The sequence below is a fragment of the Lutzomyia longipalpis genome, chromosome 2, assembly GCF_024334085.1.
Source record: "Lutzomyia longipalpis isolate SR_M1_2022 chromosome 2, ASM2433408v1".
NCBI lineage: Eukaryota > Metazoa > Arthropoda > Insecta > Diptera > Psychodidae > Lutzomyia > Lutzomyia longipalpis.
In genome coordinates, this window is record NC_074708.1 from 19667604 (window position 1) to 19686609 (window position 19006).

The 19006-nt window shown below is 34.1% G+C and overlaps 1 long non-coding RNA gene across 1 annotated transcript; it reads right to left on the reverse strand.

Moving 5' to 3' along the window:
• Positions 1-2666: 2666 nt before the first annotated feature.
• On the reverse strand, positions 2667-3363 carry LOC129789506 (uncharacterized). The gene is made up of 3 exons (XR_008750460.1): positions 3142-3363; positions 2966-3063; positions 2667-2858 (listed from the first exon to the last, which is right to left on the reverse strand). It is a non-coding gene; the product is annotated as an uncharacterized LOC129789506 (long non-coding RNA).
• Positions 3364-19006: the final 15643 nt, after the last annotated feature.

The window sequence follows — 19006 nt, forward strand, 5'->3', positions numbered from 1 at the left end:
TGGTATTCCACGCTCAAAATTATACCAATTGAATGATTGAACGTCAACCTGTCAGACAGAGAGATTATTCTTGATGACTATCTAGAAGTGTTTCCAATGGATGGGAGGCGGAGATCGGTCAATGCTTACACCACGATGATGCAATTTATTACTTTTGCAATAATTTTCCTATCATTCCAACTATGTCTGAGAATAGGTATCTTCAAATTGCAAATCTCAAACATAAACACACCAGCTGTTTCCCCGACTTTTAAACATTTTATACCCCACGAATATTGTAAAATGGTTCTGACGTAATTTTCTTGCATGCTCATAATTAGAGTTGGATAACGACTAAAATATAAGTTTTCATATCCATGACAATTTATAAAACTCGAGTATATTTCACAATTTTAAAGTATAACTCATAAAGGCTGCTCATTCTGAATTGCACACCTTACTTGTTTGCTCAATTACCACTAAAAATTGTGAATGAATAGGGAAAACCAACTTTAGGACTTTCTGAAAAAATAGTTATCGTTAAAAAAATTTAAATTGAAATCCAATTAAGGTAAGAACGTAAAAGAAAGCTTATAGTATTTTATTGTTTTCTTTTTTAAATAAATTCAATGGATTTTGTAAAATTCGATGAATTTAATTGTATAAAAAAAGATATACCTATACCTTAGGTATAAATGAGCTCACCAAGAAAATTCTAATTCTCACATAGTGAAGGAGGATTTAATCATGACAGTCAGATCACTTCTCATTGGATGCATCCAGCCAAGTGGAATAATTTCATAACTTCCTCATTGTTATAGATCGTGACTCGGTGCAGTGGGATTGTACTGTGTGAGATTCCCACAGTCAGTGAGCACACACCGACAAGCGATCACGGCTGAATCGTATGATTATACCTCAAAATCTTACTAATTTGCCCATCAAGGAGAATGCGCTGAATTATAATTTACTGAATCGGAACGTTGCAGAGCTGACAGCAAACCTCCTCAGTGTGATACTTGTCGGAGTGTAGTGTGGGAAGGGGGATAATATAGGGAATCCACGAATCACAGAAGAGTGGCTCAATCTTCTCTCTGTGTCATCCCACCCTCAACTGCTACACAGCAAATTACATAATTTGTTTAATAAACGAAATACACGAGCATTTTGATGGTTTATAGTTGATAAACATTTTATGTACATACATATGTTACTCATGTGCGCAATTATTTATTGCTGAATGACTTAAAATTAAAATACCGTAACGTAACAAAATGTTTCCGGTGATTTGTATCTATTTGAGCACTGTCAAGAAAAAAAGTTGCTTGAATAACTGAAATTAAATTAGCAAATGGATATTTCTGCATTTTGTTCATTCACTTCCTTCCACGCAAAGGTGCGTGCCTTAAAGGAATTCCAAAATGCATGTGAAAATATACTTTGAAATTGCAATATATGTAGAAAACATCATAATTTGAATCTCAACCAAGGAACAATCACCACTAAATGAATGGAACACCAACGATTACGGAATGTCTCCAAAAATATCATTGTGAGAGGCATAAGACATATATTTTTGGAAGTTCCTCACCGCATTGTTCACCCGCAAGTTGTTTCTTTTTTGATCACGTTAAGTGGTTTCCACAATTTTTCGCCCCCTACTCCACTTCATGCCGCGTGGATGAATTTTCCGAAATTGAATACCAATGAAAATTTTTATGGGCCATTACAGTTTGCTTCCCCCTTGAAACATTTGTCACATAAGAAGAGAAAGGACCGCTTAAGTGCCAAACACACTCCACTTTCACACTTATAGAAATCCATAATTTTCCATACAGCTAAGATGGAAAGCCAATAACGTGACTTTTCTCAAAAATCCCACTTCACTGCTGTGACATTTATGGTTATTGATTAATCCGTACTTAGCGTCAAAATATTTATATTTAATTGAAGTTCTTTTAATATAAGTATACTGTAAGTCAAAATTTCGTTATCATTACTAAAACTGGCACTGACTGGACTTTAGTAAAGAAATTTAGTAAAGAATTTTTACTAAAATTTTTAGTAATTGCCCAAAACGAAAAATTTTAGTTCTCTCAACAGAATTTTTAGTTATGACTATTAAAATGTTTTACGTCTGTATACTACTAAAGTTTAGGAATGCCAACATAAATTTTCGTACACATAACTATTTGTTATAAATTCTTGGATTACTAAAATTTAGCTATGCCAACTGGAAATCCAGTTTTTTTTACCAAAATTTTAAAAATTTGATTTTCATAAAAAATCGTTTTTATTTCACTTTAATTCATAGTAGGTACATTTTATACAATATTCATAATTTTTACATAGGCAGTTATACTTAAATTTTAATTTACATTTAGAAGACATTTTGTTAAAAAAAAATACAGTCCTTTAAACTACATCAATCATATTTTGTGATATAAATAATTGAACTTTTGATAACATAAAACAATTTTTAAAAAAAAATGAATGTCTCTTTTACCCCGTTTTGTTAAAACAAAAAGAGAATGTGTCCAGTGAAGTTGGGCAATTTTATGAAGTGTCCACAACATTCAGCGTCATTTTCCTCCAAAGTTCCCCTCTTCATAGAATCGAGAAAGTCCTGCTTTTTATGTCAATTGACGAAATCTGTTAAAAACGTTACATTAAAATTAATTGTCTGATATAATAAATTTTTAATACATAATTTTATGAACAATGTTTTTACCTTTAAACTTCAATTCTCGCGAATTGATTTCCTCTATCCTATTTTAATCAATATTTGTGATCAGCATGCTTTATCCAGGTACTGATAGAAGGGCTTCAATGAGAATAAGATCCATGTTCCTTTTGTTCATTGTCGTTTGATTAACTAACTGCAAGGTAGTAAAATCATAGAATTAGTTTTGAATAAAAAGTTGATAAATTTATTGGAAACAGATTGGTAAATTAATGATTATAAATTATACAAATAATACAGTACCTTTTCGTGTTTATCCTATTTCTTCAACCGAATTTTTCACAATTCGATTATGGGTTTACAGCGCGCAAGATGGGCTATATGCGCTCATTCGGTGAAATCTGTTAAATATGAACAAGAATTAATATTTTGAATTTTATAAATTTTTGGATTTAATCAATTTCATGACAAATATTTACCTTCGGAAAATTATCAAAGTACAGACCGGATGGCTTCGATGAGAATAAGATCCATATATCTCTCCTATTTATTGTATGTAGTCTGATTTACTGCAAGATAATAAAATCATATAATTAGTTGGTTGAATTTAAAGTTGATAATTTTATTTATTGCAAATCAATTCGTAATATAAAGAATTGTTATTCATTTAAATTATACAATACCTTGTCATGTTTATCCTTTTTTTTAACAATCGGATTTCCACAATTTTCACTCTAAAAACTACTATAAAAATTAATTAAATTTACTTTTCACATATCTCACTGATTGAAGACAAAATATTTTGCGTACTTTCGATGGAAAATTCCACAAAGAACTGAATATTGTGAAATACTTAAGAGGGTGCTGATTGTGAGGAGAAAAATTTGTGTGTGGGTAGGAAAGGGTGAGAAAAATTAGGCCTCCGGTATATGTGTTGGATATGTGCCACAAAGAAATCTTCTGCGTGCATTTTTTTCGAGACCCCGGCACCCTAATAAAACAATAAAAATAGTTTGAGCTGAAACATCTTGCATTCGAACAAAGATAATATATAAAAGACATTGCGTTGCTAATATTTTCGCAAATTAACTTGATCAGAAAAAATTATTATAAATAGATAAAGAGGAAATAAAAATTGTAATTTTTTGCTAAAAAATTAATTGTTATCAAAATTTGTCAATTTAGTGATATCAACTAAATTTTTGATTGGCATGGCTAAACTTTAGTAAAAGAAGACAAAATAATTGTAGTCATCAATCCTAAAATTCTAGTTGACATAACTAAAGAATTTTAGTAGTTATGTCTTTACTGGAAACTTTAGTAAAGAATTTGACTAAATTGCCTACTAAACTTTAGTAAAAGGGCAATAAAACTAAAAATTTTAGTTACTTTCACTAAAAAATTCAGAGCCAAATGAAATTTTAGTAAAGATGACAAAAGATTTTAGTGATTCCAGGCAACATAACTAAAATTTTCTGTAATAACTACTAAAATTTTTAGTAATTGTTCCATTACTAAAGACTTTAGTAGCAGTTTACTAAAATTTTGACTTACAGTGAGGTACTACATAAACGTATACAACGTATATGTATGTATTTTGCCCTTCATATGTATTCAGGACAAAGAATTTTAATAATAAGATTTATAATGAATCATTTTGTAAGAAAAAGATATCTGAATTAATAATTAAAATAATACCAAGTAAGTTTATATTAGGTTATTGTAAATATACAAAAATCGAGATATTAATAATGTATTTCAATTAAAACTGCTAACCTCAAGAAAATAAAAATTATTTTAAAGAACATTTTAAAGGTAAAGCCAATTGATTCAAATCTATCTTATAAGCAACAATACAATCAATACAAATCTAAATTTTCCACAAAAGTTTCTTTTTATGCGAAAGCTTCCTTTAGCTATATAATTAAAAGAAAAACTTTACGCATACCCTTCGTACAAAAGCCAATGGACGAAATATGAGAATTTGTGATTGTAAGTAGGAGGCGATAGAAAATCAGTGGCACGTGCCTTACAGGATTTCCCTCATCTGTCAAGTCGAGAATCGCGCGCGCATTGGATCATTTGTGTTATGGTGCGAAGGAACTAGCAGAAAATACTCTGTAATCCTTCACAAATATTCTACCATTGCGTGGAAGATGATATCCGAATGCTTACAATTATCTCCTGATGTAATCCGGCATATAACAAAGTGTCACAGAGATCATTGATTTATGCTCATTGTTCATTTCACAGAATGAAGTCGTCATACAATACCTTCCTTTTAGGACGTTCCATAAGAAAATATATTTGGGGTCGTGGAGTGAAATATCGATTTGTGCGGTTAATCTGTTTCAGGTCGTAAAGCTAAAGTAAATACAATAAAATTCGAATTTGTGTAACTGACGATTTAATGGTAGTTTTTTCTTCTCTCTGGAATTTTCAATATTGCCCCACAATGATCCACCGTTGGTGTATTTTCCTAGCCAAAATAGACACACAATGTCAACACACATTAGCTCAAGAATCTCTGTTGGGTGCACCAAGCACAGAAATATCCATTAGAAAAATATTATATGAAAGAAAGCAATGTCGTATAGAGTGGATGAACACCAGAGTGAATCAAAAATAAATGTAAATGCAAAGTAAAATATAACAGTAAAATATATATAGCTACATGGTACAGATTAAGGAGAAAAGGGAATGTACATGGTAAGTTTCACTTACGGGCTGTGATTCTTCCTTCAGAGGCCAAGTTAAATATATGCAAATGCAAAGTCTAATAGATAGCTGCAGAGTATGGATTAATCAGAAAAGGGAATGTACTGGTAAGTTTCACTTACGGGCTGTGATTCTTACTTCAGAGGTCAGTCTAAGTGTGATATTTGATATAAGTTTGGTGGTGCAAACTCTGGGAAAAGGCTAACTCGCGCATTGGCTGTGATTCGTGGCGCGAGTCATCCTTCCCCAGAGTTTGCACCACCAAACTTATATCAAATATCACACTTAGACTGACCTCTGAAGTAAGAATCACAGCCCGTAAGTGAAACTTACCAGTACATTCCCTTTTCTGATTAATCCATACTCTGCAGCTATCTATTAGACTTTGCATTTGCATATATTTAACTTGGCCTCTGAAGGAAGAATCACAGCCCGTAAGTGAAACTTACCATGTACATTCCCTTTTCTCCTTAATCTGTACCATGTAGCTATATATATTTTACTGTTATATTTTACTTTGCATTTACATTTATATTTATATACCTTATATATAAGGCGCCCCGCTTCGCGGGGCGCCAAATAGTTAGCGTACTAATTAAACATGCAACTATATATATTTATATTTTACCGTTATATTTTACTCTCCATTTATATTCATATACCTTATATATAAGGCGCCCCGCTTCGCGGGGCGCCTAAGAATTTGCGTATTGCTTAAATAAAAAATTAAAACCCTTATATCTCCTGAACGGGTCCATAGATTTTTTTAAATGACCTATCGTTGGAAAGGTCTTGACTTCAGCTATAACATACTGAAATTTTAACGAAATGCATAGCACAGTTTTTGAGATATTTAGACTTAAAAATTTTGGATATGCAAAATATTGACTTTATCGCCTCTTGGGGTCATTTCTCGAAATTGCAATGTTCTAGACATTTGTAGGGCTTCACGAAACCTTTTATTTGCGCTTGAGTTGATCAAAATCGGACCTGTAGAACCCGAGATATGACATGATAACTTTGGAAGGCTATATCTCGAGAACGGCGACATAGATTTTCTTCATTTTTGGCATGGTGGTAGATAATATAGTCAGCTATAACATATGAAAATTTGAAGAAAATGCATAGTGTAGTTCTCGAGATATTCATCGAAAACTAATCGAAAATTTTGTTTTTGATTTTTGGCCCCCTAGCGGTCACTTTGGAAACTTGCAATGTTCTAGAGAGTTGTAGGGCTTCTTGAGATCTTTCATTTGAGCCCGAGTTGGTCAAAATCGGTCAAGCCGTTCTCGAGTTATGGCCGATTTTCGATGAAAAATTGTGGCGGCCATATTGGCTAAACGGCTTGACCGATTTTCGAAAATGAGGTATCGTTGGAAAGCTCTTGATGGCCCCTACAACATATCAAAATTTCAGCCCTCTAGCTATAATAGCGGCTGAGATATTGCGAAAACAAAATTTGGGGGTTATTCAAAATGGCGGACGGAGGGGTGGGGGGGTGGATTTGACCTCATAATCGGATGTCTTCCGATCGATATTTAAACTTTGCCGTTTACCGCAAGTCTCTATCTATTACCGTTCTCTTGTAATTTAGCAAAAGGTTCCGGACGGCCGGCCGGACGGACGGCCGGACGGACGGCCGGAAAAATTTTTTTTTGACATACGTTTTTTGGAATGTGGGGACCCTAATTCGTGCTCATACCAAGTTTGAGCACGATCTGACGACTTTGCATTTTAGGTGGTACACAGAAGCTGTGCTATTCTTTTCTTCGAAAGAATCACAGCTAATAGACTGTCAAATGTTATATATATTTCGATGACTCCAAGTGTTATGAATCTAACTACAAATGAATTACAAAGAAGTTATCTTTATAATATTTGGAAAGGGCGATATATATAATATTGGGGTGTACAAGAAATCTAGTCAGAGATCCCTAATGGATTTTCCTTTTTATATATGGAATGTTCTGCGCTTAATTTTTGAACACCTTAATATGAACAGAGAAGTCACATTAGCATCCACAAATTTAACCACAAGCATATTAACTAATTGTATTTCTTCCCAAATTTATGTTAGCAGATGTTTCTCCGCTCTTCCCATTCATTAATAGCTGAAAACGCTCTCAATCTCTCTCTCTCTTTTATCTCCTAACTGAAAAAGATAAAAGAGCAATAGAATCAATATAATAAAGTAAGTATGAGATTGAAAATCATTTTCACACCCTCTCTCCTTCTTTATTGGACTCCATTTCAATTATAGAATTTCTGCCAAATACTTCAAATTTGGAAAATAAATCAAAAACATCTTCCTTCAGAGTAAAAGCTGAAAAAACGTTTATGATAAGGCGATTTGGTCAAAGGGGAGTTACTAGGAAACGAGAAATCCTTCCTCTTTTAACCCCAAATCTACCATTCAACATATAAAAAATAACCATCAAAGAACATCCATTGGTCATTTAACCGTTTATTATTTGACCACCACTTTTTAACACATTCTTGTATGTTCCCTTCATGCTTAACATATTGAAGTGGAAAAACTTATGCACACTTAAAGAGATCCACATCTAAGAATAATAAGTACATACCTATACATGTTGTTTTTTGATCGGAGACAGCCAATTAAAACGCACGTCTTCACGCTTTCAGCGACGTTTCGGTTTATTTAAAACCATCATCAGGCTTTCAGCTGTACGACAACGTTATACAAATAAAACGAAGAATTGCACATCAAATCCAAATTACAGATTTTGAAAGCTCGTCTATATAAAATTCGTTCTCTCATAAGGTCATTGGCTCTATAGATCATCGATGGATCGCTGATGAAACTCACAGGATATAAATACACCGCCGTCATGCTATCCTTTAAGAATTTTCCTAAAATATTAGGAGTTATTTACCCAATATAACGTAAAAGTCTAACCGAATATTCCCCACAAAACCCTTTTCATACAGATCTAATGAAAAAAATATTTACTCTATTTAGTACCTACTTATTTATTTTTAAATGGATTTTTCCTCACCGAAAATATCTGATTTTAAATAAATTAATTTAATAAATATAATTTTCTGAACGATTTCTTTCAATTGTAAGTCATGAACAATTTAAATGGCATTTAGAAATTCTCAAATGATTAAGGAAATTTTCCATTTATTCGAAATTGCTCTAGAAAATTACACTGAAATAAGCAATAATGTAGTAGGGGTTAAAGGCCACATGATAAAAAAAAACGTGGGGTTTCACTTTCTGTAAAAACCTACTGAGCCATGAATAGGTAAATCTTTCTTAAATTACAGCGAAAAAAAAGGTATTAAAATATTTGAAGGGGCGTAGAGAAAAATGTTTGTGGTGGAGAAGAAGAATTTCATACGCACGTTTGGGGAACCAAAAGTTAGGGGTGGTTCAGTAGAATATAAATTGGCGATTTGTCTACCAGGGGATTTTAATTTCAACCCCCCACCGTACAAGATTGTTTCGTGTTGTACCTATTGGAAATTTCGACGAGAATAAAATGTTATTAAAGGATATCGTCACTGATTGTGATTGATTTCCTTTTACTCCGCATTTGTATTTGCTGCCAATGGTAGGATAAATCATTCAGGAATTTAACGGTGGCAAACAAATACAATGTCTCGAAGTTTTCAATCTCGAATGAGTTTTAATTTTTCTACTGTCTTTTTTTCTTCTTATCATTCACCCCGCCCAAACAGTCATATAAGGTGGAAAGCATGCGGGAAAATGCTCGAAGAATATTGGCGAACAAATCAGTAAGATAAATTCACGCTGAGATATTTATTGACTTTACATACAGTAATTGATTGATGGGGATGATGGTGAAACATTTATTAATTTACAATACATAGTGTCTGTTGCAATATACAGGAGACAGACGCCGATGATAGTCGTCCTGGCCTGGCGCTATATATCTCCACCCTCCCCGACAGTCAGTGGCTGAAGAAGAAGAGAGAGCCAAGGGATAGAATAATGTCTCCGGAAAACATAAATCTCTCCAAGTGCCACCATTTATCATTATTTTTGTGTTGTTTTTATTTCTACAACCACCCATAGTCTCTTTCTCACTCATACCCACCCCAAAGCCCACCTTGCTGTCTGCATTCATTTATGTAAATCCTAAATTCCCAACCATCCCTCTTCGCAAGTTCCATCATGAGGATGCCTGGACGCAGCCCGCAATTCGCTTTGTTTTGTTTAATTCGCAATAATTCTTCTTTCCTGCGGCCCGTAAAATTACCTCCCATACATCACAATGAATTTTTAACGAGTCACCTTCCTCCCACCTTCGATTTCCCTTTGCCACGACCACCAAATGGGTGAGGAAAAGAAAATGCCACGAGGGGCTTTCTACTATTCTCCATATAAAAGATACCGTATTTAGTGTATGCAATGCAAAAAAAGTACAAAAAATTGTTCCTCACCAACATAATATACTATATTATGTACATATATGTATATAAATATGTAAGAGAATACCGATAAGCTTTGGATAAAAAAAAATGTAAGAACAATGATGAGGAAAATTCCACCAATTAAAACGATCCATCGTCACCCTAAAAAGTGCGATAATTCAAATTCTAAAATCTAAATGTTCTAAAATGTATAAGCAAGGAACTTTCTGGGTGTGCTGTATACAATATTGTATTTCAGGAAATAATTTCCACCCTCAAAATCTCCAATAAATGCTACACTTATGCCCCTAGACGGAATCCGATGAATTGGGATTCTGACCAACACCATCACCCCGTACAAAAGGCATGCGAAGACGAGCAAGAGGATTATAGCGCCCCTGAATAAATTTCATCATAGACAGGGTAAATACACCCTGTACACATATCTCGCTTTGATAAAATGGTAAATTACTCCTACTGTATTCAATGTGAGAGGGTCAAAAGGCTGTTCCGCAGATTATTTCACTTCATACTCGACAATCAGGGTGAATCTCCATTGAATTTTCACCATACATAACATTTTCATGTGACACTTATTCATACACCACACCCCCATAGTAGAACCTCCACTTGAGAGCCACCCCATCATAAGCACAAAAAGTGGATGCCATTCCGACCCGTAAAATGGAAATCCCAACAGGATGTCGCATATTTCCATCTTTAACAAGTAAAATAAAGAAGGGTGGGTGAGACTACTATATAAAGAAAAATTTCATAATGAATTGAAAATTTGAAGAGGGTATATATACCTATGTATTTCAAGTGGGTAAATGAGACAGTGGAAAATTGGTGCTTGGGTTATTCTTTTTTTTCATTTTTTTCACATGACATTAAAAAATAAAATTCATCGTTGTTACATTTAATTGAAGGCGTAAAATAAGAAATTTGTTTTAACTTTTATATTTTTTTACAGATTTATAAGGATTGTTTCTGAACTTTTATAGTCTTTTGTCTTACCTACTATATCTATTTTTTTCTTTTAGTTTTAATTTTTTTTTCAAAGTAAAAAAGATATTGGGCCTAATTCAGCGACCAAGAAACCCTTGAAATTCGCTTGAAATCTTGAAATTTCAGTACAAAATTTAAAGATTTCAAGGGTTTCTTGATCGCTGAATAAGGCCCATTATCTCTATTCAAATGTGTTTAAAAAGGTAACAAGAATAATTTATTTCCTAAAGAAGATTTTTTTCTATTTCTTAATCTAATTTGCATAAGAAAATCAACATTATCATTTACTATTTCAATAAAGGAACTAAAACCAGGAATAGAACGCAAAAGTTTATTCATAAAATGGAAAAGGACGCGCCGGAGTATTTTCATATTATTGGCAATGGGGACAATAAGTGAGAGAAGATTCGGAATTAATTTATTCACAGTCCTCCTCAATAGGAACGAAGTGCAATTAAAAACCTCCAACTCCAAAGATGGGATCCTCTGTAATATTTCCAGATGAGTTTTCTTTCTTTTAATTTTCATTCTTCCGCTGTTAATTAGATTCTGTTTTCCATAAAGATTTCCCTCGGTGGTGATGGAAAATATCTATTGAAAGGAGGGCAAGAACAATAAGAATGGTAATTTTTGTATTTTTTTTTTACTGCCCTCGTCCCTAAGACAACACTACTTCTCCCAAGAAATACGACCGAGGAAAAAAAAAGGAAGGCACACAATGTCAAATGATTATGTTTAATACCCAAGGAATGAATTTTTCTTCGACTTTCTCTTGAGAGTTGAGATCCTCCTCTTTCGAGAGCTATTCAAAAGGACCAAATATAAATTAAAAAGTTTGTACGGAAATTCTTATTTTTTCGCCCTCGCTCACATTCAAATGCCTAATTAGCTTTACGCTTCATTTTAATTTAAGAATGTTTTGTATTTTGTGCAAAAGGAATGATTTTGGAAAACCAAGAAAAACTCTACAAAACCCTTCCGGAAAGAATTTTGTGGTCTATAGAATTGAATCTCTCACAATTTAAATACATAATGATATCCTACTTTGACACTAAACATGTTCTTTCGTCCCCCCAAATGTAAGTACCTTTAGTATAACTTATAAATAGAGTAATACATAGAATTCTGAAAAGATTAAAAAATATTGTATATATTACAACATGACAACTTCCCACAGTGTACATTATTCAAATCCTCAATGCTGTAATCACATTTTTTTATTTATGTATGCTCCGTCTTAAAATTGAGGATTGAATAACATTTTCATATAGACAACATTAAATAATCCGATACTCATCTATATAATAAAGAAAGGTCTGTTTGTTGGTAATCTTCGTGTCTGTACAGCTATACAAATCTACACCGTTTGACCGATCGCGATGAAATTTGGTACAGACGTTCCTTATATCAGGCGCTTTCGAGTGGCCGTATCCATTTTCCCCCCAAAACCTCCCTTCAGGTAGCCCCCATATAAAAGTCATGTGTTTTTTTGCGAATTTTTGAATTTGGCGCCCGAAATGTTGTATGAAAATGATTTCTTCTCTTTGCAAATTTTTCTTTTGGGTTTGATAAGTGGCCCAAATCTATACTTATAAACCATCATAATTTTTTTTCTCTAAAATTTGCGCGAAGCGCAACAAATCCCCGCGAAGCGGGGCGAGGTAAATTGGAGCGAAGCGACAATTTACCTCGTTTTACTAAAAGCATCGCCGAAAATGGTAGATTGCCCCATAAAGGGTGCGAACGTGTCAATATTTTCGTGCCATGCTGAAAATCTGTGATGTGTGTAGATTAAATTGCGATAATGCTACACAGAATACTCGAGCTGACGATTATACCGTGAAAATTTTCCACGATGAAAATTGAATTGTTGACGTGTGTCGGGCACTCGGAAAAAAATGAAAGACTAATAGATTAAATCTCCATAACGGATGAGGGATGATGAAGATTATTATTTACTTATCCAACAAGCAATGCGTGAAATTGTGCGATATTGGTTGCAGATGGTGCGATATATTGTCTGCGTGTACATTTTTATTCAATTTTTAACTGTCACTATAATATTCAAGGGGTGATGTTCCCGATTAATCGCCAAATCACCCCTCAGTACCCTTAGTGTATAAGAAAAGTAAATAAAAAGTGTGTTAACGCAAGAGATTTTCACGATGAGGGTGCAAGACAATCTCGAATGATTCTGTGTGGAAAACTGCGCCAAATTGTGGCTTGTATCTCTTTCAATTTGAACAATTTTACTATTATATTTGCGCATATGTCATCTTTCATCCCCTTACTTACACACTTATGTTCTCTGTTGAACTTCTCACTTTCAATTGGTAATAACAATATGCACATGAATGTGATGAATCCCTTCAATTTGTCCCCCTTTAGCATTATATGTATGTGTTAATCGTATCCTGCTACGATATAAGAATAGAATTAAATCAAATTTTCAATTCAAATTCATTTTTTAGCCATGATTCTTTATATATATTTAAATAGTGTGAAATGCGCTTTTCTTGCTTTTCTTCACTTTTTGCCCTCTATTTCAAAATCCTTAAAGTAGGGGAGGGCGGGGCTAATAAAGTCACTTAAGGGTTTGGAAAAAGCCTAAAATATCATATTTCCTAGCTAGATAGAACAAAATGATCTGAGAAAGAGTTGTAGGGCAGTAAATTTCCTAAAGAATTGAGCTATACATTTTGCTTTATCTGTTTGGGAAATATGATATTTTGAGCTTTTTCTAAACCCTTAAGTGACTTTTTTAACCCCGCTCTCCCCTAACCATTTGATCATTAATTTATGCTGTTAATATTTAAGGAAAATTGAGATCTCAATTTTCCAATAAATGATATTAAATAAGATCATAAAACTACTATTTTTATTCTTCTCAAATCATAAAAAATACAATAAGAAAATTAAAAATTTTCTTCGTAACTTATAAATTGTAAAACAAGATATTTTTGACAGAATTTATCCTTTAACCAAAACTCTGTGAAATATCTAAGATCATTGAATTTCTGGCGATTCAAAAAAAATTTTACATACAAACAGGTAAATAATAATAATTTATTTCACCCTTTTACAGACTAGTGTTTTAGGGACAAACAGGTAAATGTGGGGTGGGGAACTCAATCCTTTTATAAATTACGAAGATTTTGATTTAAACATTTTTTCCGGTATGTCACATACCAACTTGTCTTTTTTTCCAAACCTCAAAATCATGTATTAAGCAAGATCGTGACTTAATGAACATACATATTTTTCTACGTAAGCATGAGCCAAACATTGTTGACGGTCCACATGGGTCAGTAGACCCGAAGACCTTAGGGAGGGGTGGGAGTGAAAAAAAAATGAGCCAAACATGAATATAAGGTTGAATCACATAACATGCAACCGACAATTGAATATCATAACCACCCCACAAAGATCAAAAATGCAGATTGATTGACAGACAATTAGTTTGGTTAAAGAGCGGCACGCGTGGGAAATCAAGTGTAAAGCCACATGACTAAAAAGCAATAAAATCATGACCTGTTGAACTCTGTGGTGGACTACAACCGCAAGAAACATTTCATAATTTTCAGCGGGGGCGACTCTCACGAAATGGGCGGAACTGATTTATAATTCTCATATCTTCCAGAACACACACAAGCGAGCTGAATTTTTTCAACGAATGAAACTGAGGGAAAATTTTACCACAATCTTCCAGAAATGTTATGACAATAAAGAACGTTATGCGCATTTCAAGGAGTTAGTCCCCCGCATGTAACCAAAATTGGTTTTTAAATTATTGTAGGGGATCATTAAAGGTTCAAAATAAGCGTGGTCATTTCCCGGAAAAGCGCTGGGAAACATACGAATTTTCCGATTTTCTGTTTAACCTATGTTGATTTATTTCTCAATTTATAGCAATCGTAGGATATTGTGATTGGTGTCAAATTAAAGCTATATTAATGCTTAATATTATATATTAAAACCATTTTCCAAAATGCACTAGAAGGTGAAAATTCGGAAAGATTTTCCGAACACGCATTTTTCTTTCGCCTCCCATTTCCACAATATTGCATGGGACCACCTGGAACATCCCTTATTTTGTAGCATTTTTAATTATCTTTCATTTTGTATAACACTTGCAAGGGAAATCCGCTGGGAAAACTCGCTACAGAATGATTTTCCAAAAGTAAGCACATTTTCGCATTGGAGAAAAAGAGATGGACAATTTTTTTCTAGGGGAACATTCTAGAAACATCAAAGAGGAGAAATCGTTTATCTCTTTTTCTCCAACGCGAAAACGTGCTTAACTTTGGAAAATCATTCTGTAGCGAGTTTTCCCAGCGGATTTTCCCTGCAAGTGCTATACCAAATGAAAGATAATTAAAAATGCTACAAAATAAGGGATGTTCCAGGTGGTCCCATGCAATATTGTGGAAATGGGAGGCGAAAGAAAAATGCGTGTTCGGAAAATCTTTCCGAATTTTCACCTTCTAGTGCATTTTGGAAAATGGTTTTAATATATAATATTAAGCATTAATATAGCTTTAATTTGACACCAATCACAATATCCTACGATTGCTATAAATTGAGAAATAAATCAACATAGGTTAAACAGAAAACCGGAAAATTCGTATGTTTCCCAGCGCTTTTCCGGGAAATGACCACGCTTATTTTGAACCTTTAATGATCCCCTACAATAATTTAAAAACCAATTTTGGTTACATGCGGGGGACTAACTCCTTGAAATGCGCATAACGTTCTTTTTCCGTTTCCACACTTACACATACAATGTAGAACTTTCCATCCTCTCACCTTTTACGAGTGTCTCGACGGCATAGGTCATCCGGGGCAGAGCGAGAAAACAGTAGGCTCGTGTTAGAAGTCCTCCAGCAGGAAGGGAGCGCATGCGCTAGCGGAATGTATAAGGGTGGATGAGGAAATAGTAATTTGGACATATTTAATAATTGCAGTATATGGTGAACACACGCAACAAAGAAACCGATGGCACATTGTGGGTGGGAAACGTTACAGCGATTATTGGCTTTTCCCGCTACCAGAATGCCCACCACCCTCCTGCGCACTTGAATTATGGTTTCAAGCTATTCGCTTTGTTCGGGGCACAACTTGGATTTATGGGGAGTACAATCTTGGAATTGTAAACAGCTATCGCAAAATATAAATTTATTTTCTATCTTTGTGCAATCTGCCCTCTATCTTATTCTTTATATATATAAGTATGTATGTTGGATTGGAAGGTTTACTGTACATTCAATGGAATGGGTGGAGAATTTATTGGGAATTGTAGCATAATTTAATTTTCTCGAGAAATTCAATGTGGACATGTGGGAGATATTTTTAATTATTAGCTGTGTTTCTTTCAGACACAGCTTTTGTGTACCGAGCAAAATCGAAAGTCGTCAGATCGGGCTCAAACTTGGTATGAGCACGAATTAGGGTCCCCACATTCCAAAAAAAGTATGCGCCAAAAAAATTTTTTTCCGGCCGGCCGGCCGTAGTATAACACTAAATTGCGAGAGAATGGTGATAGATAGAGACTTGCGGTAAACGGCAAAGTTTAAATATCGACTGGAAGACATCCGTTTATGATGTCAAATTTTACCCCCCACCCCCCCGTCCGCCATTTTGAATAACCTCAAAATTTTGTTTTCGCTATATCTCAGCCCCTGTAATAGATAAAAATCTGAAATTTTTATATGTTGTAGGGGCAATCAAGACCTTTCCAACGATACCTCATTTTCGAAAATCGGTCAAGCCGTTTAGTCAATATGGCCGCCACAATATTTCATCGAAAATCGACCATAACTCGAAAACGGCTTGACCGATTTTGATCAACCCGGGGTCAAATGAAAGATCTCAACAAACCCTACAACTCTTTAGAACATCCGAAGTTTCAAAAGTGACCGCTAGGGGGGCAAAAATCAAAAACAAAATTTTCGATGAGTTTTCGATGAATATCTCGAAAACGCCATTATCGATTTGCTTCATTTTTTGATATGTTATAGCTGACTATATTATCTAGCTCCATGCCAAAAATGAAGAAAATCTATGTCGCCGTTCTCGAGATATAGCCTTCCAAAGTTAGCATGTCATATCTCGGGTCCTACAAGTCCGATTTCGATCAACTCAAGCGCAAATGAAAGGTTTCGTGAAACCTTACAAATGTCTAGAACATTGCAACTTCGAGAAATGACCGCGAGAGGCGCTAAAATCAAAAACAAAGTTTTCGAAAATTTCGAACTCGAATATTTCGAAAATTCCATTATCGATTTACTTCATATTTTAATATGTTATAGTTGAGGTTAAGACCTTTCCAACGATAGCTCAAACTCGAAAATCTATGGAGCCGTTCCCGAGATATGGCGTTTTAAAGATTTCTTGGGGGATGACTTTTCAACTTCTCCCGACTTTGCGCGTATTTAAATTAATTTGCGTTCTAGTTTGCTCTCACAAAATTGGTACACTGAAAGAAACACAGCTCTCGTAAGCTTGGTCAGCTTACCCGTACATTTTTCATCTAATTTTCTCTTCTACTTTCCACATCACTTTCTAAAAAACAACTTTATTTTATTAGTTGGTGTTCCACTTCGTGGCCAACACCAAGTATTGTAATCGTCGGAAAAACCGACCACCTCAGATCGGGCTCAAACTTGGTATGAGCACGTTTCAGACAACCCACATTCCAAAAATGGTGGTGGAAAATTTTTGATCCGGCCGGCCGGCCTCTGCGCCAAACTTTGCCTTATAGCTCAAGAACGGTAACAGATAGAGACTTCAAGTTTGAAGTTTTCTATAGAAATGTGGGTGTAAAATTTCATTTTTTCGCATTTTCAAAATCCAAGATGGCCGCCGTCCGCCATTTTGAACTACCGTCAACCACTTGCCTTACAGCTAGAAGTCTGAAATTTTATTATGTTGTAGAGCTCAGTGAGACATTTTCATCGATAATTCATACTTGAAAATCGGTCAAGCGGTTTAGCAAATATGGCGGCCTAAAGCAAAAAGTGTTTTTTCAATATAACTCGAGAACGGCTTGACCGATTTTGACCATCTTGGTATCAAATGAAAGGTATTAAAAAGCCCTACAACTGTATAGAACATTCCAAGTTCCAAAAATTGCTGCAAGAGGCGCTAAATTCAAAAACAAAAATTGCCTAACTTTAAGGGGCAATATCTCCGAACATCTGTTATAGATTTCCTTTAAATTTTGATATGTTGTAGCCTGACTCAATATCTTTCACCAGCCCGAAAATGAAGAAAATCTATGTCGCCGTTTAGAAGATATAGCCATTTGAAAAATTCTTGAATTTGAAAAGTTCTAAGAGCCATATCTCCTGTTCTGCTTATCCGATTTTGCTCATCTTAGTATCAAATTAAAGGTTTTGCAATACACTACAACTTTCTAGAACATCAGAAACCTCTAGAACCATTCCTTGAGTACAAAAAGTGCAAAAAATCGTTTTAGTAAAACATAAAACCTCCATTTTGTGTTCTGGAGGTGACCTTGAAAAGTATCATGTTATATGCCAAATTTTAGCTTGTTTCAAGACCTTTCCAAAACTAGTCAAAAAATTTCTGTAAGTGTTAAAGAACCAGAGATATGACCATTTTTATGCATCAAATTACTGAATTTCACAAAAACAAATCAACTTTGCCTACTTATTCGCCCATTAATCGCATTACAACGTATAAACAAACTTCTACACGTTGTGGGACACCAACTCTTATAACTGGACGCGTTATGATTGACTTTATCATTAAATATATGTATGTATATAATATGATAATAGTTTTTTTGTAATGGAAATTTGTAAAGACATTGATATTAATTTAAAAAAATGATAATTATCTCATGACTGAATAGTAAAATTTTTAGATACAACCAAAAATATAGGAAAATATTATTAACAATAAAATTATAATACTTTCACTTTAATGTATACCTATCATAAACATAAAAAAGACCCAAATTCTTAATTCTTCTTAAAAATCACACATACTTAGAACTCCATGGATAACTTTATTTAATTTTCTTTTAGTGTATTTTCTTTGTGGTGGTGAAATTTTTGAGATGGAGAAAATTGGAAAAATCGGAATTAGTATTCTCGTAAGGGTGGCGATTAATTCCCAGAAATTGGGTAATAATTCATTGGTCCTGAGCCTAAGAAAGCTAAGAAATCTTTCTTCTTTCTTTTTTTTCCA